At 37.3% G+C, this 26,542-nt stretch overlaps 1 long non-coding RNA gene across 1 annotated transcript; it reads left to right on the top strand.

Annotated features, from left to right (window-relative positions):
• The first annotated feature begins 203 nt into the window (after positions 1 to 203).
• On the top strand, positions 204 to 10,550 carry LOC129203744 (uncharacterized). Its single transcript, XR_008576135.1, has 3 exons — positions 204 to 437; positions 2,131 to 2,188; positions 6,448 to 10,550. It is a non-coding gene; the product is annotated as an uncharacterized LOC129203744 (long non-coding RNA).
• Positions 10,551 to 26,542: the final 15,992 nt, after the last annotated feature.

The raw sequence follows: 26,542 nt of genomic DNA, 5'->3' as shown, positions 1-26,542 counted from the left end.
GAACATAGTGCATAGATCTGGGATGGGTTAAAAGAGGAAAGGAGAAGAGCAAGTGGAAAAAAAATTAGATGGAAAGTCCTGATCATTGTTTGTCTGCCCTAGGTAAATACAACAGTCCTCTGAAACAAATCACTGGAAAAGTGGAGGGCAAGCTTAGGGAACGTACGCTGAAGGCATACCCTGACTGAAAGGGTACGCTCTAGCAGTATTCAAGTAGATGGTTAACAGGGGACAAGAAGAAAAAATGCAGTTTTAAAAACAAAAGTTGTGGCAGCCATCGGGTTATCTGATAACGAACACCGAATGATCTCAGACTTAATAAACCTGTGAAGTAAAAAGAGGAAGTGGAGGCATGGACATTTCTTTGATCCACAGCAGTGTAACTAATGTCATGTTTTGCGTCACTAGCTCACAGGAGATGCAACATGCATGTAACTGTAAGTGTAATTCAGCACTGAAGATATATGAAATTATTTTAATGTCATCTCATGGAAAATACTAATTTCTGGTTTTATTTTTTAGTCTCCAATTTTCTGTAATCCCTGAGCTCCAATCAAAGAGCCTTTTAGCAATGTTATTAATACTAGTTTCTGAAATATGTTCATTTCAAATCAATAAGCAATCTTTGCTGTTGATCTCACCTATTTGGCTTTAGCTTACAACATAGATGTCAGCAGAAACCCAAGAAATGCAAACTATTTACTTAGAGGTAAACCATCCTAAGATAGGCTTTTTTTTCCACTTTCCTTCAACGTCATTATGATTTCAACAATGCTCCATTCACTCCAACAAACTGTTTTACTTTTATTATTGGTTGAGGTAATTGGTGTTTTCATTGGGCTCAGCATGTTCCGTGCTTTACTTAGTCCTTAGCATTAACACTAATGCCCTTGGAATCCAACACTTGGTAGGTTTTCCTGGGGTTTAACTGCTGCAGGAATGAAGCGCAGGCTCTGGCATCTTCCTTAAAGATCACACCAACTAGAGAAGAATTTTAATCCAAATAATGAGAAAGGGGGAAAAAAAGCACGAGGTAAAACTTTGGAGTTTGTTGTAACCTTACTTTAGCCCCAGTCAAATAAACCATGTTTATTTGTTTGATAAGTATGCAGGGTAATAACGGGTAAAAGTAATTAATTAACTTCTCTGGGGCCAGTTACAGCAAAGTATGTACACATTTTGTGCCTACTTGGATTGTGGACTCAAATATCCACAGCATTCACAGAGGTCAGTTATTTGGGTACGTGTGGAAAATAACATGATTTAAACTGGTATGCATGTATGTAGCTATTCTCGTAACTAAATGTGGAAATTTATATAAAAAATTGCATAAGGCTGACTTTGTGAAAAGAGCCTTTAGATTTTTTGATAACTCTTCTTTGGAATCTGCAAATCGGACTAAGAAGTTTCCAGGAGCAACATTTCTGGTGAAATTTCTCATTTCCAACTGAGTTGGAGATATTGGAACAGCCTCATTATTTTTGTGCATTTAATTTCTAGGCACAGACAAAAAGAAATGTAGTGGGAGAGAAATATTGTTAAGTTTTTGCTTTGCTAAATGCAAAAGTTAGTAGAACTTATACATCCTTCCAGAACTGTTTGATACATGTCGGGCTTAACCCTTAACTGGCTGAATTGTTCCATCCAATCCAACTTGCTTATATCAGTAAAACCTGAGCTTTTTCAGATGTCTTGATTTTTGGGGACCCCATTTGAAGACTGAAAGCTTACACAGAATTCACGTACAATGAAACCAGTAAACGCAAGGTGTTATTTGGCACAAATACTCTTTTTTCACAGTGCACAACATCCATTAGGCAAGGTAATAGGGCATTATTATTACATTGACTGTAAAGGAAGCGTGACATAAGTCTTGGTCAGCTTGGCCATCATATGCTACTGACAGCAGTCATAGTCACTTTCCAGATAATAAAGAGTACCATGGGGTCCTTACTGCTGACATGAAAGAGGACTTTCAGTTTGCATTTCATTAGTACGTCAGCTCACAATACCAGCAGAGTTTTTTCCTGACATCGTATCGGGGCATTAGTTAAACATTGGCATTGATGAAAGATGGACACTAGCTTAATAACTTTCTGCACGCTTGCTTTGACTCTAATCTCTTTACAGAGCCTGAAAGATTTGGAACTTCAGTTCATCATGGAGGTTGAAGTAACATGACTGACAGGTGACAAAATAACTGTGCATTTTTATCATTTGTTTTGCGACCTATTGTGAGAACGATATGGTCAGCCAGCAGTTGCTTGTGTCCACGTGCATTAATCTGTCACTTACAGCTATTGTATTTTCAGTCAAGGAGAATTATTAAGAAAATATGAATGCATATGTGCATATATTTAGGCTGGAGAAGACCATTGATTTCAGCCCTATCCCGAAAATGCTCATAGGGTGTTTAGTGTGCAATGAGCAACGGCCAAGTTGCCAGACACTAAAGCTTTAGAAAGACAAGTGCATTGTGTGTGGTTTGCGTTTCAGCAAGTGGGTGAGGACCAGGATTTGCTATGAGACAGTTATCCCAGAAAGTACGTACCAGAAATATCTCTGTGTGAGATCAGTATGAGAATTTCCTGAATATAATTAACACACTTTCCTGTAAGTGTTATGCACAAAGACACTTGAGATAAGTGGACAGATAGGTAGAGAGTTAAATATGCACATGCGAATCTTCACCAAGTGCTCATCTAGATTATTATGGATTTATCTGGTTTTGTACTCTAGTTTGAAATTGGGTTTTGTGCCTATTTCCTTTAGAAGATCAAACTATGCCTACATGTCTGAAATTGGTATCTTGATGGTTTTCTGCTTGGTATACTACTAGCATATTTCAACTTAATGTGCAAAAATCACAATCTCAAATATTTTTTTACATTTTTCAGGTAAGTAGTGGTTGAGTAGAGAAGAGAGACTTATGAATGCAGCCTGACCACTAACTTTATTTGATAACAAGAACTCTGCAGAGGAAAGACATTGACACCATAGGAAATCAAGGCTTTGGTCAGACCTTGCACCTTATTTGATGCTGCAGAACATTCCCGTGGTCACAAAGACCAATAAAGCTCAGTTTCATTAGTTCTACTGCATGTAGTAATAATAATAATAATAATAATAATAATAATAATAATAATGTTATTATTACTTGTGTCTTACACTTTTATTTTCCAAAGTTGAAATCAGCAGAAGCAAATGCCAGATTTCATACTCACATAGCTGTGCTTTCCTATCTGTCTCTTATAGTATAAAGACCAAAGGGATTAGTCAAGAAGTATACTCCAATACTTCGTTGAGCTCAGGTTTTAGACATCATTTTCTTATAATGTCTGTCTAGATACCAAGGGTCTTCCATTTATGGGCCTGAGGAACACAGTCATCAGCAAGTGGTTTGCTTTACTTATATATGTGTCCAAACTGCTGGAAAGCCTTTCTTCTTATTAGGGAACAGTACTGTAGTTCACAGGATCTATTTCTCATCATGCCACATGGCTTAACCAGATGATTGGAAGCAAGTACCTGTAACATTTTAGGAATCTAGTTTCTTGAAGGTACATGCTTTCCCTTCAGAGAGTGATTTCAAGCCATACATACCCAGTTTTGCTTTAATAACTTCATGTCACACAAACTCACCATGTTTTGCTGTCATCTAGACAACACTACTAAGAACGAAATAAGCTGTGGGAAAAAGCATACTTATTTCTATCCATCCCGGTCTCCGATAGCCTCAATTTTAACATTATTTTGGACTCCAGTGAACTTTCAAGAGTGTCATCAGTAGCATGCTGCCTGAAAGCAATGTTTTGTAGTGGAAGCTTTTTGCTTTCCCTTCCCTTCTCTGCCCTGCCCTTCCCTTCCCTTCCCCACCCTGCTCTGCCCTGCCCTTCCTTTCCCTTCTTACGACTGTCCACAAAATACCTGTTTTCACATACCTTCCTGTTGGAAAAGAACCTTACATCTTTCCATGGAAATCTGTGCAGTGATATCGGTTACATATAAGATCATCTCTTACAACATTATTTTGTTCACTTCTATTGTGAGTAAAGGAACCCATCTACATTCACTGAGCAGGCACAGTGCAATTGCTGCAGCATTATCGACATGGTCCATAGTTGTGAAGGAACATATTCATTCCATTTTGCATGTGGTGGAGTAGACACCTCCCAGGCCTAGCCATGAATGTGTGGGAAAAGTTCCCCCTAGTATTTACAATTTAATTCTTGTGTGCACTAAGGCCATTTTTCACCATGCAGACATAGGAAAGTGTCATGATGAGTGATATTTTAAAGGTCCTTTATAATGCTACAATGATGTAAAGTAGCCGTAATGTGAACGAGAGGTATTCCCCAAGGGTATGGATGAAACATCAAACACTTACAGACATCTGGCAGGGGTCCAGGAGAGAAGCTGATTGTAGAAGGATCACAAAGGTAGTTTTTATGTGTCAGTGGCACATATGTAGGATTCCATGCCAGCAGAAGTCCAAAGACTTGCTGTCACAATCCTATCCATGCAAATAAAAAGTGAGCTAATTGGATTTTTTCTAAAAATAGACTGTATTGTTCATTTATGTGGAGGTGCTGCGTTAACAGAAAGTATTATGTTAAATATGCTTCTACCATCCTGCAGATTTTTATTCTTTTCTCAAAGAGCAATGCCACTCCAAAGCAACATTCCTATGTAATTATATATTCAATTAAAATAAAGCTACCCTAACAACAGCTGAATTCTTCGTAATTTTTTGATGTCATGAAAAACAAACAAGTCCCCAAAGAATAATGAGTCAACATCTGTTCTTGCTCCTTCTCTCCGTCCCGGTTCTCCTGGTAGCTGAGGGAATCTGGGGGCTGCTCAAACAACATTGGGCCAAGTTTATCCTTGGTGTAATTTCAGGGGAGTGAGTGTAGCTGCATAGGACATTAATCTGGTCTCATTATTTTAAAGCAAAATTTAAATGTGCCAGAAATGGTAATGTTAGAACAATGACTGTAAAACTTTTATGAAACTGTTTTTCAGCCTCTATCTAGTCAGAATCAAGCTTTAAATAACCACAATAGAATCCAGCAGAAATTTAAACCTTATATAATATTGTGTTTAAAGAGTTTGTCTTCGTTCAATGTTACCTTTATGGGGATGAAAAAACTCTGATCATCCAAGCATATGAACTTTCTGAAATTAATTTTTTAGGCCAGTATGAACATTTTAACCTTGAGGTAATGCCTAATTGGAGCCTAATTTAAGTAGATTCAGATAAAAATTATTAAAGAACAGAAGACCTAGGCATAACCCAAAATTCAAACAACCTAATACAGAAGTGTTTCTCTATTTTAAGGGTTTGTTGGGTGTTGTTATTGAGGATAAAAAAAAAATCTTTGTACACCTCTGTTCCAAGACAAAATCAAAAGCAGAATTGTTAAATATGTTTTTTTAACTCCATCTGGACATGTACAAGAAAGCACTTTCAGTGACATGCAAAAATGTGTCTTCAGTCCTGTTTTATAGACTCCAGTGTTGGAGACTCTACAATTCTCTGCAGATTATTTCCAGGCTTTTTACTGCTTGTATATTTTTCTGTCACCTACTATGTCTGTTTCTTGATTCATTTTAAGCACATTTCTTCCTGTTGTAGCTATCAGGGGCTGGAGAAAAGGGTATTATTTTCCCTCCTTCAAAAGTGTGAAGACGATTGTCCTTCTCTCTGTTCTTCATGTTGGAACCATTCTTCCTTGAATCTCATATTCAGTTCATGATTTAATCTTTGATCTCCTCTCCTGAAGAAGTAAATCAATCCCTGATTCTTCATTGCATGCTACACTGTGCAGTCAATGGTTCCTAAATTTGGTACTTTCCCTTGGTTTATTCCATTTCATTCTATTTTTCTCCAACTGTTTCTCCTGTCTGTTATTGCCATTTTGAATTCCTGTCTTGTTTCCCAATGTATGTTAAAGTCCCTCTCAGCGTCATGCCACTTGTGAGCTTAACGTGGGTTTCCATCTGCTCAGGTCATTGGTAAAGGCCTGGGCAGAAACAGATCTGGACAGCCCCCAGCAGAACAGCTAATTGTGTGCTTTTGCTTGACACTGAATCACTGATATATATTCTCTGAGCTAAAATCCTGACTTCCTTCTCCCAGTCACGTGTATCTGAACACCCACTGTTCAGAATTGCTGACAATTTCCAGAAGGTTTAATGACCTGTATGCTTTTTACCTTCTGAAATCAGTCCTTATGTCTTCACTCTAGTAGTTACTGTATCTTTTCATGTTCCAGATTAATTTCTATACGTAGGCTGTCAGGCATAAAAGTTCGTATTTTTTTATTCTTTGCTTTTGTTGAGTACAATGTTCCATTTCTTTACACAAATAAACTGTGCCAATACTTTGTAACCTTTAAAGAAGAGAAAGGTGTTTGCAAAGAATGTTTTTCTTTTGTTTTCCAGAGTTCCTACAGCCCAGTAGAAGTCTTTGACTATGAACTGTTACCCTATTTATACTTGTTTGTTAAGTTATTTTTTGAGAAAATTGTGTAATGTCCTCTCTAGGTAAATTAACATACAGTGAACATTTATCAGCATGGATTACTTGTTGTGCAACGAAGGACTTTTCCAACATACAGCCAGAGCTGCACAAGGGACAAGAGTAAATGAAAAAGGAGGCAGCAACAATATGATTATGGAAACAATGCCAATTTGTAAATGAAAAGCTTTGAACCTTTTTTTCTTTTTTCTTTTTTTTTCTTTTTTCTGAAGCATAGCACCCATGGGCATTCCTAAATAGATCTGGGCAGCCCTGCAGATAAATCAAAATTCAGACAAGCCAAGGACCTGGTTGTTCTCCATAAGCAAAAATACAACCCAAGCTGTTAATGTTGGCTGCCCATTTATAAAAAATAAAAAATAAAAAAAAAATAAATAAATTCTATTCTATGTAAAGATATAGAAATTCAATGTGACCGTGAGGAAACTACCAAAGGATTGTCTTTATTCACAGATGTGAAGCCAAGGCAAAGCTTGTAACTCAACAAGATCTCAAATTAAACTTCCTTTAAACCAACTCTAAGTTTAAGTTCTGTAAATTTATATAATTAAAGTAGGATAACAGGAACTTTAATGTCAACATAATCAGGTCCTAGGAACAAGTAAATCAGCTCTTTATTGGAATAAACAGTTCTTACGCAGCACAGAATTACACCTTTTACAGAAAAGGAAGTTAGAGAGACAGGGAAGGATGAAAGAGGAGCCTGGCAGAGACCTGATAATTAAAAGGGTCTTTTTCAAACACAAACAGAAGATTATGACTTGAGTTAAAGAAATAGCAATGCTTATGTATGCACTTATTATCAACAAAGGTCCTTGCATTTAAGTAAAACAATGCTTCTGAAGAAAAATAAGATGAGCTATAAGCAGAAATGTTTTCAAAGCAGAATATTGTTCATGGATTTCCATAAAATAATAGTGACTGTTTAGAAGTGTCCCTTTTAAATTATCATGGACTAAATCAGAGACTAGAACTAAAATGTAACCACTCCAAAAAATAATGGTGGTGGAGGCTGCTGTTCCTTATGTGTGTCGTTCACATTTACTCTGCAAACATACAGTTCAGTTTAATTAGCATGTGATTGAAAAGTGTTGATGTCTTGTGTTCTGTGTTGCTAAATGGATTTCCTCATGCTGGGGAATATGTAAATTTCTTGAAGAATTGTTTATGCTACCAGAGCGGCTTTTAAGTAATTTTGATGACAAGAATTAAAGTAGGCAGTCAACATAGTTATTTTGAGGATTTAATATAGTTGTGAACATAGGAGTGTAAATAACTTTTTCAAGGAGCTGAAGCAGTTTGTAAAAACAGCTGTACAGATTTTTTTTTTTAATTTTTTTTTTCCCATTTCATGGAACAGTAGAGTTTAATTGAAGCTTTTGTCCCTTCTCATTTCTGGAAGCCAGAAATAAGATGAATAAATGTAAAGAAAAAATTAAAAAAAAAAAAAAATCCCTCTCCTTCGAAGCAGTGAATATCATTTAAAAAAGAAAAGATTTAAGTATTTCTATATGATTCTTCTCTGGTCTATAAAAACTTTAAATGTCTGTAGCTTCATTTATTTCACAGAGTATATTTCTGATTTACTGTAGTTGTAAAAGAGAAAAATATGAATTAAAGTGTAAATTACACTTCTTTGAAAGCTACACATTTTTAATTGTCAGAATGGCAGAGGCAAAGTACTCTCAAAAGCTTGCATAGTTCAGTCAAATCTAGAAATATATAGACACTGAAATTTCCACTCCGCAGAAAGATTTGCAGCTTCAGAATCAATTTTATTCTGAACCAGAGTGAAGAAACAGAGAACTTTCCAAGAAATATAATTTCCAGGAATAAAAAAATCAGATTAATTTAAAAATAAAAATTAAAAATTTAAAAAAGTGCCATGTTTTTCAAGCTTATAATATTTTGAAAAAAACTTTGAAAGGGAAAGTTATTTCATGATGAAAAAGCTGAAAAATATTCCTTATATGAAAATGCCAAATATCTTCACTATTTGTTTTCAAATTGGAAATGTTATAAATGAAATCAACGAGTGTTGGAGGGTTATTAATCTATGGACATTAATAGTCATGAGCTGTATGGGAGCATGCAAGAGCAGCTAGTATCAGCAAGAGCCATCAATATAAACCCACAGAGGTTTGGGAGGTTACTGGCAACCCTTCCCCATTTTTAAGGGTGACTTCTTTTCTTGTCGCCAACACTAGTCCACCAATGTCCCATAAATATATTACTACTGGAGAGGCTTGCACCTTCATAAGCAGAAGATCATGCTGTAATAAGGGTTAATCTAAACTGAAGTATTCACCTAACCTGAATTTTTTAAAGTTTCTAGTCATGAGGTCTAAGATAGCTTCCTAAACTCCCTTTGGACAGTGCAGAGAGTAATGTGCTCCTAGAGCATCATTCATCTGTTGTAGCCAGATGCTTATAGTAGTAAAGATTTTCCCCCCCCCCCCCCCCCCCATTAGGTCTGTCTGTAGAGGGATTTCAACCAAAAGATGCTGAACTTTTATGTGGGTAAAGTTGGGTGAAGTAGTCTCCCTTTAAATGTCAGAATAAACCATGTAGAAGAGAAAATCCCATTAGCCAGATAATACTCCTTTGAATCCATTGGTTCATTGTGTCACATTACACTAATTAATGATGGTGTTGAACAAAAATTATTTTTGCTCAAATACAAAGTTAATCTACCTCAACAAAAATGCATGTTTATACTATGTAAGTACTATGTTTGCCAGGCCCTGTTCTTTTCTTCGGAAACTGTGAATGTCCTTCTGCTTATGAGATTGAATCCCTGCCACTGAGGTATGGCGAAGTGCAGGAGAGTGGAGTTGTATCCCCAGCCTTGTCACCTATTCCCATCATCAGACACACTGGTGGATATTCTTCAGTAATTCTTCTCATCAGTCACGTGGATTTAAGCAAAACTTCAGTATAATCAGAACTAGCACTATTCTCTCCGAAAAAAGGACAGTTCAAAGAAAGAGTGGAAAAAAATTAATGCCATGATGTCTTATTATGAGAACATAAATAAGATGGTGATATAGGAGAGGGGAAAAGATAAGGGAAGATAAGGGAAACAGAAAAGACTACATAATGGATCAGGTCTCTCAAGTAGTTCTAGAAAACATGAACGCAGAAAACCAAGGAGATCCAGCCCATCAAAATCACTGAAAAGTCTATTGACTTACGTGGTGCCACATCACAAGTTCTTTTTATCCTTAAACCTTAGAGAGACAGCAGCGTAAGAAAACTGTCTAACCACATGAAAGAAACCTCTGCTCTGCTAAGTCACAGATTAATTTAAAATTAAGGAATTTCTGTAAATACTTAAGTTACCTTGTATCTCTTAACAGACAGATATATAATGAATAGCTTAGGAAGTGATAAGAAGTAGAACAAAGGATGAAAATCTATCCAAGTGCAGACAGCATTTGGGTTTAATTCTATCAATATCTTAGAAACAAAGATAGACACAAACAACCAGTTACAATACTAACAATAAGAAACAAAAATAATATTCTTTGTACGTGTAGCTAAATTATAGTTTGTTCACAGGTGTCCTGGTTTCAGCTGAGATACAGTTAATTTTCTTTCTAGTAGCCAGTATAGTGCTGTGGTTTGGATTTAGTATGAGAATAATGTTGATAACACACTGATGGTTTAGTTGTTGCTGGGTAGCTGTAGTGTCTACAGGAAGTCAAGGACTTTTCAGGTTCTCACGCCCCGCCAGGTGCAGAAGAAGCTGGAGAGCACAGCCAGGACAGCTGACCCAGACTGGCCAAAGGGACATTCCCTGCCACAGAACATCATGCTCCGGATGGAACTGGGGAAGCGAGCCGGGAGGCGGGATCGCTGCTTGGAAACAGACTGGGCAATGGGTTTTGGGTTTTTTTCTGCATGTGGTGAGCAATTGTATTGGTGCATCACTTATTATTGTTGTTATTATTGTTATTATTATTATTCTTCTCTTCCTTTGTTATCCTATTAAACTGTCTTTATCTCAACCCACAAGTTTGGGGTTTTTTCCATTCTCCTCCCCATCCCCTTGGGGGTAGGGGTGAGCAAGTGGATGCGTGGTGCTCAGTTGCCAGCTGGGTTTAAAACACAACATGGAAAACTCTACTGTTCATGGATTGCAACATCCTTCTTACAAGTAATAAAATCCTGTCTGATGTTTTATGGACATTAGTTTGGCTTCCAAAGGCATTTCTTAAAATACAAGCTTTGTATGTCCAGTTTCTGAGGTTAATACTTTATATAAAATATACAGAAGAATTTCTGATCTTTTCAATACGTATTCAATTCATGAGGTTTGGAAAGTGAGGAAGGAAAGAAGTCCTACCATTAATCTTCTAGTGTTGATCATTCAGATATGTCAGGGTTTAAATCTGGTAGAAGAAAACACAGAGATGCTTTAAAAAAGCAGGTTGACTTTTACTAATATGATGAAGAAACATAATCTTCTGGCTTCAGCTGTGGCCAGCACACATAGACTGGTTCCCAAAAGCAAAGTCATGGAAATTCGATGAAATTTCAGAGCGTGCTACAGGGATTGGCTTGATCTTGGCTACCTGAGTGCCTACCTTAGTGACTCAAGCAGGACTTGTATTTATGAGTGAACAAACCACAAGTTTTTCCACTAGAGAAGTGTTCAGATAAACTACTGCTTCCTACTGCATAGAAGTAAATAAAATTTAATTTTAGAGTCTTGTCTTTTTATAATATCAGCTTTTGTACCTGTACTACGAGAACAGATGGAGTATAGGAAAATTTTGAAGTGTTAATTGATTTTGTTTGAATCCTGTTACCCTCTGTTTGGTGTGAATTGTTAAGTTGTCAAAACATTAAGTTATATAAGGAATGAAGTAGAGAATAAACAAAAAAGATAATTCTATTGATATCAGAGGGGTATCTTCAGCTAACATCCTATGTTCACACTGGTTATTGCATCTCAGACTGCTGAAAGATAAGGGGAACAACAAAATAGCAATAAAAATTAAAGAAAAAGCTTGTTTTCAGAAAATGAAAACTAGCTTTTCTTTCCTTAGAAAAGAAGTTAAATGCAGAATTTTTGTTACAGGAAATTTGTTAAGTTCAGGAAGTACATTAAAATAGACTGCGACAACAAACATGTACAGGAGTATGAAGAGTATCTTGGGTTATGATAATTATCTCCAAAAACTGTAAAAGGAGCATTTATCTTTGTGCTTCACAAGTGCAACTATTAGAAATTAAGATCTAATGTGGGGGAACAGATTACTTGCTGCTTCTGTGAAGTCATGTCACCTTCCCCAGAAACATCAAGTATAGACAGTTGATATGGATAAGGTTTTGGAATGATGGAGTAAGATCCAATATAGCAATTCCTGTATTTACATGTACCTAGGAAAATATCAGCAGGATAAAATAAGACACACGGAAACCTCCCAAAAGCTCTGACCACTTCCTATGGATCACATATTTGATCATGTGTAATTCAGATTATGTTTTGAAGTAAAAAATAATCTCTCCACCAGATTACACGGAGATTTCTCTTGCCAAGTATTCACACATTGAAAGCAGGAAGAATAAAAGTGATAATTAACCAGGTTAAGATGAATTCCTCTTCCACTGTCATGTTGAGTCTAGCTTCAATGCATCATTCTCATATCAAAATACTAGAAAGCAGATTTTAGGCAACAGCTTATCTCAAGTTTATTTCTGTTATAGAAAACTAGGTTTCTCTTCAGGAACTCTGAAACCGAAGTTCTGTCTTGAACTTCTGTCTGAAGTTATTTCACCTCTGCAATAATACTTTTGATGCATAAGAAAAAATAAATGTTCTTTTACACAGTAGGTGAACCAAGAAGTTAGTATTGAAGGTAAAAATGAATCATGATGCTTCAGAAAAACCACACTTTGCCTTTGTAAAACAATGTATTGCATCAATACAGAGTAGTATGTCAATATTTAGAAATAATTAGCCAGTTACACTGGTAGCTGATAATATTGCAATGAATACAGGCAAACACGTGGATTAAAAACTCACTGTTACATCCACCTCAAAATTAACTGCACCATAGAAAGCAGAACAATTTGCAAGATAGCAACTCAGATGACTTCTACCTTAGCAAAATTGACCAAGAGACAAACACAACTAATTGAACCTTATGCATATAAACTCTTAAGTGATGAATTATCACAGCAACAGGAATGTTTTTTTCTTTGTTTGGAATATTTCTTATTGTTTGCAAGCCTCTAAACATATGAAGTTTCTGGGATTTTGTAATATTTCTTGAATACCTTCTTTCCATTGTGGATCTTTCGATGTTATTCCTTTTAACTTCAATGAACAAAAAATGTGAAATCTGCTGGCAATTTGCTTGCTACCACGACTGAGACTATATATTGTAATTAACTTGTGTCTTATTTATTTTTTTTCTCTGTGGATGCAGAATGAGTAACTTGTGGATCTCAATTATATGGGAAATTCCAGCTTCAGGGACGCTGGTTGGTTAGTAGAAATTTGTGGGGGGAAAAAGGCACCATTACAAATTAACCAATCTTTGATTTGTCAGTTTATGTGGTTTTTAATCCTAGTTCTGCATGTGGAAAAAATGCATTCATTCAATTGTAAAGACAGTTGTTTTCCTTATCATTTCTTTGTATCTTGTATCCTTGAATCTCTTTCTTTGCAACTTATCTCTGCATTGCTTGCACTCCATAACGACATCCAGAGCATGAATCAGCTGATGAAGAGGAATGCACATGGATGAAGCAATCCTGGAATCTGCTGGAATCATTTAGGGCATTTCATAATCAAATAGATTAAGAATATACAGAATGTTTCCACTACAGTGACATTCTGAATGAGAAGAAGGGGGAGAATCCAGAGATGCAGATCATCACACAATAAAGCAGATGCCAGAAATCTGTGTTAGATAATCTGCTGTTTATTGACTTCTATTTTGCTACCTTTTTCCCAAAAGAAACACAGCTATTTTATGCCTCACCTTCTCTAGTAGCAAATCTACATTAGATTTGGGAAAGCAAGCTACATTGGCCACACAGCTCAAGTACCATGAAGCAGATAAGGGACAAATATATTGATTTTATATCCCCATTTGTTATTTTATTTGCCAAAGGAAGGAGGATAAACTACACAATCTGCAGGGTTCTGTAAGAGTATTGTGATCACCTAAAATTGTGATAAGATAAAATAGTTAAAATAGTTACATTTTTCCTCGGTAAAGGCTTCATAAAACAACCTGGTTTGGAATTTTCCTCTTTAAGCACCCATTTACATAGTGGCATTTTATAAATTGACATAACAGTTTGTTTAATATCTATAATCAATTGCTGGATGAGAGAGACAACCATTACCATTTTAATGATATGGGGTTTGGCTTTTATGTTAATTCTGACAACCTTGTATTAGTAAAATATAGTATGTTTCATCACAGTTCTGATTAGTTCAGTTGACATTGGTAAAGACTACCCATTTAGAAAAATGCTGAGCCTTCTTAAAGCTGTATTTTACTTGGCAATAATAGCTTTTAAAAGAAGCTGTGCTGGCTGCAGACAGAGAAATGGGTTAAATTCATCGGAGATAAAGAGCCACTGATTTGGGTGGATTGATCACAGAGATGAAGTTGGCCCAGAATGCTGGAGAACAGTGACTTTCTCTCATCTTGCCGAGAGAATTTCAATCCAAAAGAAAGAAAACATTCGCTTTTTATGGTCTAGTCTGGAAATCTCCATAGAGTTAGAGAAGTACTCGAGTATCTCTCTCCCTGTCAATATTCCCTTTCTCCTATGAGAAACCTGAAATATGGCAAGCAGAACAACTGCCAAATTACCAGTAGCTAAATGAAATTTGTTTCCTGTCCTTAGTGCTATAAAAAGTCTACTTCAGTTTTTCTTTCAGATCTGGAATGGTGAAAGGAAGGATGAAAGTGTGCAGAATGAAGCCCAGCGTAATTCATGTTGTAAGCTGTTTTTTATGTCTGGTAGTTGACTGAGAGCATGTTTTCTCAGTCCAGGAAGATGAGTCAACTAACATACTTCATTTGGCTTCCTTCTCACCCTCACCTCTGAAGGTATACAAGAGAGACTGATTCCTATCCCAGTCAGTGCAGATCCCTGCACTGTTACCTACATAGTCCTTACATTGGTAAGCACTGTAAGAACATTGTGAGCAAAAGGACGTTATAAGGACTACAAGCATTTAGACATGCTCATATAGTGTATGTCTTCGTAATCTCTCCTGAACATTCAGACTGTGCATGACCAAAACTGATTACTGGCAATCTGTAACTTGATTACAGAAAATCTTCTTTTCAAGGTTTATAGGGTGTTGGGGGGGGGTGGGGTGGATGGGAAGCCTTGGTGGGGTCATGTTTTGGGGGATTTTGGGTTTCGTTTTTTTTGAAAGCAAAACATGGAACCCTATTAGTCATCCTGTGCAACTAACTTATATAATTACTGGTGCTTCCCTGGTGTGCTTCATCAGCTCCGATTGCATAAAGGTAGCTTTTAAAGGTAGTGAAACAGGAGGCAAGAGCAGTTTTTAGTCAACCTGAGAAAACATCACACCTGCTGGATTTCAATGCAAAGCTGCAAGTGGAAAAACAGGTTTTCTGTTTGAGAAAAGCTTCTGCATGTATCTGAAAGAAACCGAGAACCAAAAATTACTAATCCTATAGAAAGTCAGATTTCCCATCTTTGACATTGTCCACTTTAAGAGAAGATATTAACAAAGACAAAGAAAACAAAATCCTGTAGTTCTTCTGAAGCTGAAAGAAGAGGTTACATTGTTTAGTAAAATGCCAGCCAGGTATTTTTCCCCCACTTCTGAGCTTTGGTTCTCACCCAAAACAACAAACCAAGCAGATAAAAATGTGGAGGTGCCTTATCACTTTTGTTTCCCATTTCATAAGGAACTCTAAATTATACTGGTGAGAGAGAAGAATGTTAATTGAGTTGAATCATCTATGGTAAAATATCAAAATATATTTTTATACCAAAATCTGCAAACATTTTTTTTTGTTATTCAAATGTTGCACCTAAACTGCACTTGAAGCTTTAGAAAGCAGTCATGCAATTTTTGTTCAGGCTGAACAAAGTTACCATAATTGTAAAGATTGATCCTGCTTCTATTGAGGGAATGGCAAACATTACCTGAATTTCAACAGGAACAGAGCCACATGCTTAATTGCATGAATTGTAAGGCACTTTCTTCAAACTGCAATAATTACGTTAGTGACATCCAGGGAAATCATCAGCATTCAGCTTGATGGGGAGAATGTAAAAGAAGAAAGCTAAATCTCAAAGGAAATGCATGTATTTTTAATACTACAAACCACATATTTTAGGATTTCAAAAGCTCAGAAAAAAGAATTTTTTTTTTTTTTTTCAAATAAGAGAGATGGTGGTACATGCAAAGCTTATGTCCTGTTCAGAGAGCCAGAGGATACTTCAAGAATTATATCCTTCCAGAACCTCTTTCACCTGCAGAAAATGGACTTTCAGGCCTTCATGCCAAAGGATGCCAAGTTGCTAATTTCCTATAGAAACGCTAGATGGAAACTGTGTCCAAACTGAAAACCAGAGAATGATCCAACATGGAAATATAGATCCATCTTTAACTGTACACCAGCAAAAGACCATCTCAGCAGCCGCTTTCTGGACCTCCTGCTTGATAAAGTAATTCAGCTGTGATTGGAGAAAAAGTGCAAAGTGTTTAAAGTAGTCAGCACAGTGCTGCCATCAACCTTAAAACATGTCAGGAATACTAAAGAAAATTAATCTGCAAAATAAGAAATTAATCAATAATTGCTGACATCAGTTTTTGAAAGAATAAAAGTAACCAGTGCTCTTCAGCTCATTTTAAAGTGCAAGAAAAATTCCCATGAGAGGGGAGCATGGAGTTAGTTAAAAGCAAACCAATATTTTCCAAGCAACTAGTTATAATTTAATTGCAATATTGTAGAGAAAAAAATATGCATTATATTTGATTTGAATGTATAGCATACATACTTTATGATTAATAGTCACTTTCAGTAACAAAAATCAGCATAAAATATTACTTCAGTGCCCAATGCCTCATGAAGGGAAAATGAAAAGGAATTGTCTAAGATCTACATGAGAATATCTTGAATAAAAAGGAATGAAAATTAATACCATCATTTAGGGCTTCTTTTACACTAGCTTCTGAATGTTCTTATCTTTTCAGGTTACAGCACTGCAAAAAGGACTTGGGGAAGACTTCCCCGAAGGGGTTTACAACAGACCTGCTTCTGATGCACGAAGCAGATATGTAATGACACACAGCGTTGCCTATAGATGTGTCTGCACTGTAGTCAGGTGTCATTTAAATCTCAGTAGCTTAGGTATTGAGAGGAACAAAACTGTGGACAGTGGACTTCAGCATAAACCACAAAAAGTTCACTTGAGATCCTAGGTATATATTTGGCAGCTGAACCCATGCTGTTTAAATCTCTTGATTATAGTATAGCCATGCCTTGGGGTAAAAATACATTGCATTCACAAACTGGAATCTACAGAAAAATGGCGGTCTTTTCTATACCGAAAGGACCAGCTACTATGAGAGCAGGCTGGGAAATTTCTTTCACCTAATTTTGAATATCCGAACTGGTCCCTTTAAACTCCCCATACATCCTAGGCACCTCCAGAGATGTGTCACTTCACTTCTTTCACACATCTGCATTGCAATGATCAGAATCACACTGCAGATATTGTTTTCTCTTTTTCCCTGCCAACCAGGAAGGAAAACTTGGGAGTCTTGCTTCAGCCTTGGCTGTCTCAGTTAAGGCAAAGTAAGCCCATGCAGTACAGCAGCATAAAGCTTTAATAATAGGAGTGTTCAGTAATGGTTGAATAACTGGAAATTAGTGAGAGGGCATTTGGTTTTGGACTCAGTAAGGGTCAGGAATCTGTATAAATGAGTTCAAATTATATTGTCACAAAAAATACATCTGTTTAGTTACACATTTCATTTATTATGATGTTTATATAACTGGAATCCAATTCCTTTCCCTACAGCAATTGCTTCCTCTGCTGGAGGTTAATTATCCTATAATCATAGTACAAATTATCCAAGTGAGATGGTGACATGTTTTACTTTAGCAACTTCCTGACAAAGTCCCTGGGATGTAATCAACTTAACACAATGCCAGTGCAGTCTAGAGGATTACATCACTGATAGATTTGACTCCTACCTGAAATCTCAGAAAAAAGTTTTTTTGTGAATAAACTATTCAGATTAGATCTGTAGATGTTAAAAAAAAAAAAAAAAAGCATAAAACCCCACCTAACGCATCTTACCAGGTGGGGTGATGATAACAAGCAGGCAGTTGTAAATACTGGCTTTCACTTCCCAAAGCTGGTGAGTTTCAACTCAAAAGCCGTATCTGAAGAGCAGGAGGTGGTGCAGGAAGCGTATGCAAAGAGATACACATCAGTCTAAGGACTTGTATGTATGTCAGACATGAAGAAAGACTGCATACCAAAAAATTGGTTCATTTTTTACCAGCGATATAAAATGTTCTAATAAAAAGATATTTCCTTCACCTGCAAATCTTCCCTTTCCTCTAAAAGTTTGTATACGTATTATAAGCTGTTAACTCTTGTAGTCATTGAGGAAAGTTATTCACCTCACTTAACATTAGCCAGCAAAGAGTTAGATATCAGCTCTAACCTGTGCTTGTCCTAAACAAAACCTGACAAAGTGGGGAAAAAAATAAATAATATGATGACCTGTTATTTTTGGAGAGCAAATTCCTGGCTTCCTCTAGTAAAGCACTGTATCTTCTCACCGATTTACACAGAGATCAGTCTATTACTCTGCTTGCATGAAAACATAAGAGCAATCAGAAAGAAAACTTTGGAAAAATCTTCATCTTCTATTTTTGACCTTATAATCTTAGTCACATATGCCCAGATTATACTTATGAAACAATTCAGTCTCCAGCTTTATATAGTACTACGCATGTCCTAGTCTACAGTAAGTCCAAGATATATCAAAATGTACAATTATAGAGTTACAGCTACAATAGGAGCCAATATTAAGTAGTAAAGAGATGCACACAGTAACAGTGTCATGAAGGAAAGAGAGAAAAGATTCCCATCTTATTTCATTACAAAACCCCTCCAGCTGGTTTTCTTGGCGAGAAGCAGAAGAAGAAAAGCTACGTGGAGGATGCAGCTTAACTGCCAATCTGACAGCTTAACTGACAATCTTGAAAATGTAAATCTGCTTGCAAAAAAAAATACATAAACTCTATAGAAAAACTGGATTCTGCAGAGTGATTCATTATTTTAATGACTTCCTGCTTTAATGCACATCCTCTCTTTTCCTTCGTGCAAGCTGCTTCAATCCCTGTTAAGGATTTAGCCTCACAATGAAGCTTTTATAACTTTCTGGATCTTTGTCATGTTGGCATATGGGTCATTCCCTTTATGTAAGGACAAGAAGGCGGCGGCCAACAGTTGTCCTGTGGGATAAGGAAAAATTCAAACCTGAACTGGCCAAGTATTGCTCTGAAATACAGAGTTGCTTTTTCCCTCAGGAGCTAAATGCTGGCAGGTAGCAAGTGTGGAGTAAACCTGAACACGTTTCAATGCTATCTGTTCCAGCAGATGTCACTAAGAGGCAATGGTGTTTATAGGATGGCCAAATCGGACCCCAGCAGGTATTTTTAAATCACAAAACTATGGAAAAGCTTTTACTAGCTACCAAAGTAATGTTTCACCACTGACACATTTTTAGCTCCCAAATAGGACTTTACTTTGGATCTGGGTCTGGAAATAAACTCCTGTTTTCCACTACATTTCAAAGGTTATGGTAACATATATTCTTTATAGGAAACTGTATGGACATCAGGAGACAAGCTGAGCGCCATTGCTAAGGAAATAGTGAAGGTTTAAAAGAAATAGAGGTGTATTCATCTCCATAAAATGTATATTTCTGATGAGGGAAACTACAAGAATTTTTGAATGCTGCAAAGATTTGAACCTCTTAGAGACAGATTTTATTATTATTATTGTTGTTGTTGTTATTAATTATTATTGACAGTTTTCTGATTATTAAGTTAAAAAAAACCCCAAACCTCAAACATTTGGAGGATAGAGGAATACAGAAAATTATGGATTCCCAGGTGAATATCATGTTTGTGTAAGCTCTTTGAGACAAGGAACACCTCTCTGCCGTGTGGCTGTGCAGCATCAAGCACGCTGAAGTCTCAGTCCACGGCAGTTGCTCTGCTGTTGCTGCGATACTCATTAACAGAGACAGTTGCAAACGAAAGATGGATCATTATATCAGGTCACAGATTAGTTCCTGTATGGCTTTAATAAGAACAAAGCATAGGTTATATTTATATTTGCTGTTGTTCACTCTACTCTCTTTAGCAAAAATGCAATTTGCATGCATTGTTCTTGGGTTTCAGTTAACGGGCAGACTTTGAGGTCAAAAGATGGGAGCAAGGTGAATGAGAAGGGAAGGGAAAGCAAAAAGCTTCCACTACAAAACTAATGCTTTCCATTCCAAACCAGAGGTGCAGCCTGCAACCCCAGCAGTACAGCCAGATGTTTAGAGGTCTGCAAGAGAAACACCCAGCTAGTGGTGCAAGAACAGCATGAACAGATGTTCATAGCACTCTCATATTCCCTATTTCTCCGCCCACCAGCACCTGCTATCTAATCCCTTTTCATTATTCAGCTTCCTAGTAACAAATTATTACATTCTCACCTTTCTTTTGTTTTGAAACTCAGCAAGTTTGCTGATGACACCAAGCTGTGTGGTGTGGTCAACACCCTGGAGGGAAGGGATGCCATCCAGAGGGACCTTGGCAGCTTGAGAGGTGGGCCTGTGCAAACCGCATGAAGTTCAACAAGGCCAAGTGCAAGGTCCTGCACATGGGTTGGGGCAATTCCAAGCACAACTACAGGCTGGGTAGAGAATGGATTGAAAGCAGCCCCGAGGAGAAGGACTTGGGGGTATTGATTGATGAAAAGCTCAACATGAGCCAGCAGTGTGTGCTTGCAGCCCAGAAAGCCAACCGTGTCCTGGGCTGCATCAAAAGAGGTGTGACCAGCAGGTCAAGGAAGAGGATTCTTCCCCTCTACTCTGCTTGTGCGAGACCCCACCTGGAGTACTGTGTCCAGCTCTGGGGTCCCCAGTATAAGATGGACATGGAGCTGTTGGAGCAAGTCCAGAAGAGGGTCACAAAGATGATCAGAGGGCTGGAGCACCTCAGCCTGGAGAAGAGAAGGCTCCAGGGAGACCTTATAGCAGCCTTCCAGTACCTAAAGGGGCCTACAGGAAATCTGGAGAGGGACTGTTTACAAGGCCATGGAGTGACAGGACAAGGGGTAATGGCTTGAAGATGAAGGAGGGTAGATTTACATTAGATATTGGGAAGAAAAAAAATCTTCACTATGAGGGTGATGAGGCACTGGAACAGGTGAGATTGTGGATGCCCCAGAGAGATTGTGGATGCCCCCTCCTTGGAAGTGTTCAAGGCCAGGTTGGATGGGGCTTTGATCAGCTTCCTGGTCTAGTGGAGGGTGTCCCTGCCCATGGCAGGGGGGTTGGAACTAGATGGTCTTTAAGGTCCCTTCCGATCCATGCCATTCTATTATTCTATGATGATTCTATGATATCACATCAAGGCCATCTATGCTTACAGTCTGGGTTTATACTGCTAAACTTTGTGTTATTTTAGGACTCCTGAATTCTACAGTTGTGAGAGGAAAGGCAGGCCCTCAGCTTCATTTAAAATGTATAACCCAATGTGCAAGAATTCTCTGCCCTTTAAAAAACCATACAAGCATACATATGTCACTAATTAGGGGAACAGAAAGAGCAAAATGTTATAAGTATGCTATGCAAGGATAATAAACTTACTTTCTCATTTGTGCTCTCTGTAGTCTCATAGACTCATCAGCACTTTAACTAGAAATGCCAAAAACCCTGAAGATGCCTCGAAGAACACAAATTTAGCTCCTTAGATTTTTTTTTCTTAACATGGGTATAGTCCTGACAAGCATCTGTGTCTCATCGAGAATTTGTCTTCATAAGGAGGTCCTTAGCAAGCCCCTAATTGTGGGTTATGACTGTCCAAATTTTGAAGATTGCGAATGTCAGCAGTTTGTAAAAACATCACAGTCTCTCAATTTTAGAAAGGTCAGTAGGACCCTATTACAGTCAAATGTTCTCTGCAGGCTTCATAACTCAAACCTCTATTATTTCTCGCTCTCTGTTCCTCTTCCCTATTCCTTTTCCAAATACCCTGTATGAATAAAAGGATCACAGTTTCAGTGCAATGGAGCTACCCCTTGGATGGAAGAAATCAGTTCTGGGCCAGTAGCACTACGATACGCAACCATTCCAGCAGCCAAAATCTGCCCTTGGACGCGAGTCAGTGGAAACATGCATATTCAGTGGTAGACTCTGGCCCCATAAGGAGAAGCAAAGAGTAACTAGAGCAGCTGAAACTGCCAAAGGGATTTAGGTTGGCAGAATGTATTTAACCTAATTTGGCATGTGGTCAGGACATGAGAAGCTAATAGCTCATTGCTTTAAAAAGCTGGTTCTTTGTTAATACAAGCGTTCATGGTATTGGCTTCCTATCTTATCTGTCAGCTCCAAAATAAAAAGAAATCCCAGTTTCCATAATGCTATTATGTGTGAACATTTGCTGTTTTGACTTTTTGCAAATCATGACATCAATGAAACCACCAGCATGCAGGTTCTCCTTGAAGATTCCCCTCTTACTGGCCTGGCTTTCAGACCTGACCTTCCCTGTGGAAGTGTTGGTCTAATATGAGTTAGATGGAAGAGCAGCCTCGCAGGGGCAGAGAGGTTCTCTGATTCTGCCGAGGCCCTGGGGAAGCATATCCTTACAGAAGAGACTGCCCTCCACACCAAACCTAAACACCACTTTGCACAGTGTCAGAAAAGGACTGGAAATGTACATATTATCAAAATTGCAGAGTGTCTATATCAACAGCTTTGGGAATATAACATACACTACCAAAATAATATAATATAATATAATATAATATAATATAATATAATATAATATAATAATTAATATAATATAATATAATAATCAGTCCATATATTCATTGTTATTTCTATTATTTTACTCCTTTCTTCAAAGCAGTGACTATAATCCTCATTCTTTTTAAGTCTCTACCATGCCCATGAGTTTACTAGTGTCTCTGCTTCCATCTGTGCATAGTCCCACTGATGTCAAAGTGAAAGGTTATAAATAGTAAATATGGAAACGTTTGACTAGGGTCTTCTGAGAATGTGTAATATTTGGCTTCTAAAATACTTGTAACTGGTCATAACTTATAATAACAAGGCTAGACTTTCTGAATTGAGGAAACTTTTCCTGGTGCATGAATATATGTGTTTTTTCATTCTCCTTTGAAGCAGATTTTTAATTCAGGGAATAAATATGACAGTATCGCAATCATCTTAGACTGTATGTTTTCAATTTGAAGAACTATAGAGTGACTTCTAAGAAAATTATTAACAGTAATTACGGAAAACACACTTCTTGCCTGTAAACTTAAAGTCTTTCTGAGGAGTCTGTATCTTTAGTGCAAGATGGCCTCTAAGAATCTTCAAATTTAAAAATGATGGCCTTAGATTAGGCTGCTAAGGCTGACTCTTAGAGGCAACTCATCTGTCTGAATCCCACGAGGGTGGCCCAGTAATAGAGGCCTGATCCTTTCCGGGGTGCTGTGTGCAAGCTTTTCCACTTTTCTCTGTAACTAGTACCAGTACCTCTGCTTAGGGCGTCGCCTTTGTGGATCCCATTTAGAAGTGTTTAATTCTCCCTGCATATGCAGTACAGAATTTAGATAACTACCTCAGACTTTCATATACACAAAATGTCAGGGTGTCAATAACCTATATATAAGCTATAGGTTTCCCTGGTAACAGAAAGCAAAGTCTAGCCTCTCCATTTTTAGTTTGAAAGACTCGGTTCTTAATTTTATTTTTAAGTTGGTTTATATGAGGAAACATTTGGCCAATTAACCTTTAGTTTTGCTGAAAAGCTCCTCAGATGAAACTTGAAAATTCTGATGGCAAAGAAAACTTCTTGCTCAATTTAAAACAGAGATCACTGTAAATGTTTTAAGAACCATAAGAGTGTGATATTAATACTTGATACAGAAATAATAAAACAACTGATACATAAATACACAGTTGAATAATTCTATAGATGTACACTCCTAACTTCATAGATATATTACTAGATCTACAACCACAAATGTCAGAAGTTGAAATTCCACCTCTGCTTTTTAAGATAGAGTATTTCAAGACCGACTCCATGTCAGAAGCCAATTCTAAATCTCACATTTTTCCTTACCAAGCACATATCCTGACCTCATTGTTCCTTGCCAAGGCTTGGCCTTGAAATGTGCTATTTAAAAAGCAAACAAAGAACATGAACTTGTTCAAACTCTGGGAATATTTCAGCCTACAGCTCAGCAAAATTCCTTTATCTAAAACCAATGAACTTCTCAGGACCATTGAGAATTGACCAGAGGGGCCAATTAGCTGTTGCACAGTCTTACTGATTCTGTGTCAATAATTTATAAATTTAGAGAGCAGACAGGTTTTTGCTACTAGTTTAAAATTAAAGTGCCAGTTCTCAGAAAGTCTGTGCCACTCAACTGAATTCAGTGGACTAGTGCAGATCTAAACCCGTTGAGGATCTAGCACAAATAATTACCTCATATTTTCAAATATATTACTTCTTCAAAATAAAAAAAAATTAGTTCACCATTGACATTATTTAGATATCCATATTCTTTATGTAGTGAAATAGCTACTTTGTTTTTCCTTTCTTTCCAGGTAACATGGGAAGGTGGCAACTAGCTGTCATTGGAAAGAGCACAGATCAGCTTTACAGCAAAGGCAGGCACCTAAAGAATCTGTTTTCTGCCTCATGACAGCAGCAACCAACATCTCAAGGCATTTTTGGTCCCCTCCTGGTTGTACCCTGTGGTTTTCCTGACTACCTAATACGTTTCTTTCAGCTGCCATAGACTGCTTTTATTTTCGCTGAATATTATTTAATTGGGAATGTTTTATTACCCGTAGAATATATTCATAGATTCATAGAATGGTTTGGGTTGGAAGGGACCTCAAAGATCATCTAGTTCCAACCCCCCTGCCATGGGCAGGACACCCTCCACTAGACCAGGTTGCCCAAAGCCTCATCCAACCTGGCCTTGAACACTTCCATATTGAAGAAATGGATGTGGTAGATGACTTTGTCCATATAGGCAGAGGAAAGGTATCACGGGTAACAGAGCCTTCATGGTCCCCCTGAGGTCACTTGTTTCTACCCCTTGCTGAACAAAGTGTTAATCCACTTTGCCAAAGTTGAGGCAGATTACAGGCATTCTGGGATGTGAAAAGCTGCCATTACTTATCTGGGTTGAGTTTACTCACTCATTTGGCATAGGTCAGTAAGGGTATCTAAACCAAAGATTTTTAGGCTATGCTGCACAGAAAATTTGCTTTTTGACTCCAGAGCTGGCTGGGCACACACTGCTGCTCTTTCCAGCTGCTGCTGAAATCTCCAAACTCATTTCTTGCCAGAGTATGTGTAAAAGCCCATCAGTCTTTCATGCTAATCACTTGAAAACCATTTACAGTGTATTCATGCATTCCAGACATTAATTTTGCATATAGACAGTTACTTTTTTTTGCCACTGTTGAAGTTTCTCTATGGTGGCATATATGACAGAGGTTCACCCTTATGCCCATGGAGAAAAAAAAAAGGAAGCTGTGCTAGTTTTGATCCAGAAGCCTCATCTAAGAATTAAGGTAAATAAGTTCCCAGACTATTGTTTATTATTATTACAAATCTGTGGTATCTTAAAAAGACACTGCAGGCAACAGTTTTCAGGAGACTGAAGGAGGAGCATGTCCAGCTTTGGACATGCAGTTAATGGGGTCCAGTATAGTATAATTGGTTTTTGACACAGCTTGCATTTAATATCAGCCAAGAAATCTTGGGTTTCTTTAAATATTTCACCCGGGAGAAAGTGATTCAGTTTGAAGGCATGGTAATCCTTTCATGAAGCTACCGTATCTGGATATCTCTGGTGAACTGTGTCTGGTTATTATGCTTAAGACTAGGATGAGACCTGACTAAACTCATTTTCATGAGGTGTAAAAATAATGTATTTAGCTCACTGCACTGTTGAAATCCTGGCATTGCTGACTCCACAAAGATTCTATTCATATTTCACAGTTAGAAGACAAATTTGCTTTAAAAAAAAGTATTTGGCTTTTTTTTAAGAGAGCTTGATGAGTTTAAGGCTATGTCTTTTTCCATCAAAATCAAAAGTTAACTTGGAAATATATAAAAGAATGTAAATTAAATTTAGTGAATACCATTTTATGATCCATCCTGATGCATATAATTGCCATAGGTAGAAAATACATCTGTGGTGAAGAAGTGGAAAATTGGAACATTATGGAGTTTCCACCAGGCTCCCTTGTTAGTGAATTCCTGAGAAAGCATGAAGATGTTTCTTCTTCTAAAAAAAAGTGCTGAGCAAGTGAAAATGGAGCCAGAACAGACACTGCCACTTTCCTTTAAGGATTTAGATATGTTATTTAATTTGATTTCTGCAAAGACAAAACTAAACAGTGATGGCAGCTGATTCTCCCTGGAGTATCTGGTAATCTATATTAAGTAAATTTAATATAGAATGTAAAACAAAAGCCTTTGAATGAAAAGTTGTTCCATACTGGTGGTCAAACTGAATTATCTGGACAGATTCACAACACATAATGCTTTAGTTAAACTGTGGCTAAGTTTACTCTCCTGTAACAGCAGTATAGTGTATTCATACGTGATGTGATTTTAAATTCACCAGCCAAAAACTTGCAGCCAGTCATCTGTGGCAGCACAGAGCTCAGTGAGGTCTAATTGACCTAGGTATTTACCC

This window comes from Grus americana, chromosome 2, assembly GCF_028858705.1.
Source record: "Grus americana isolate bGruAme1 chromosome 2, bGruAme1.mat, whole genome shotgun sequence".
Lineage (NCBI taxonomy): Eukaryota > Metazoa > Chordata > Aves > Gruiformes > Gruidae > Grus > Grus americana.
Note: the sequence above shows the minus strand (reverse complement) of the source record. Positions and strands in the feature narration are given on the sequence as shown.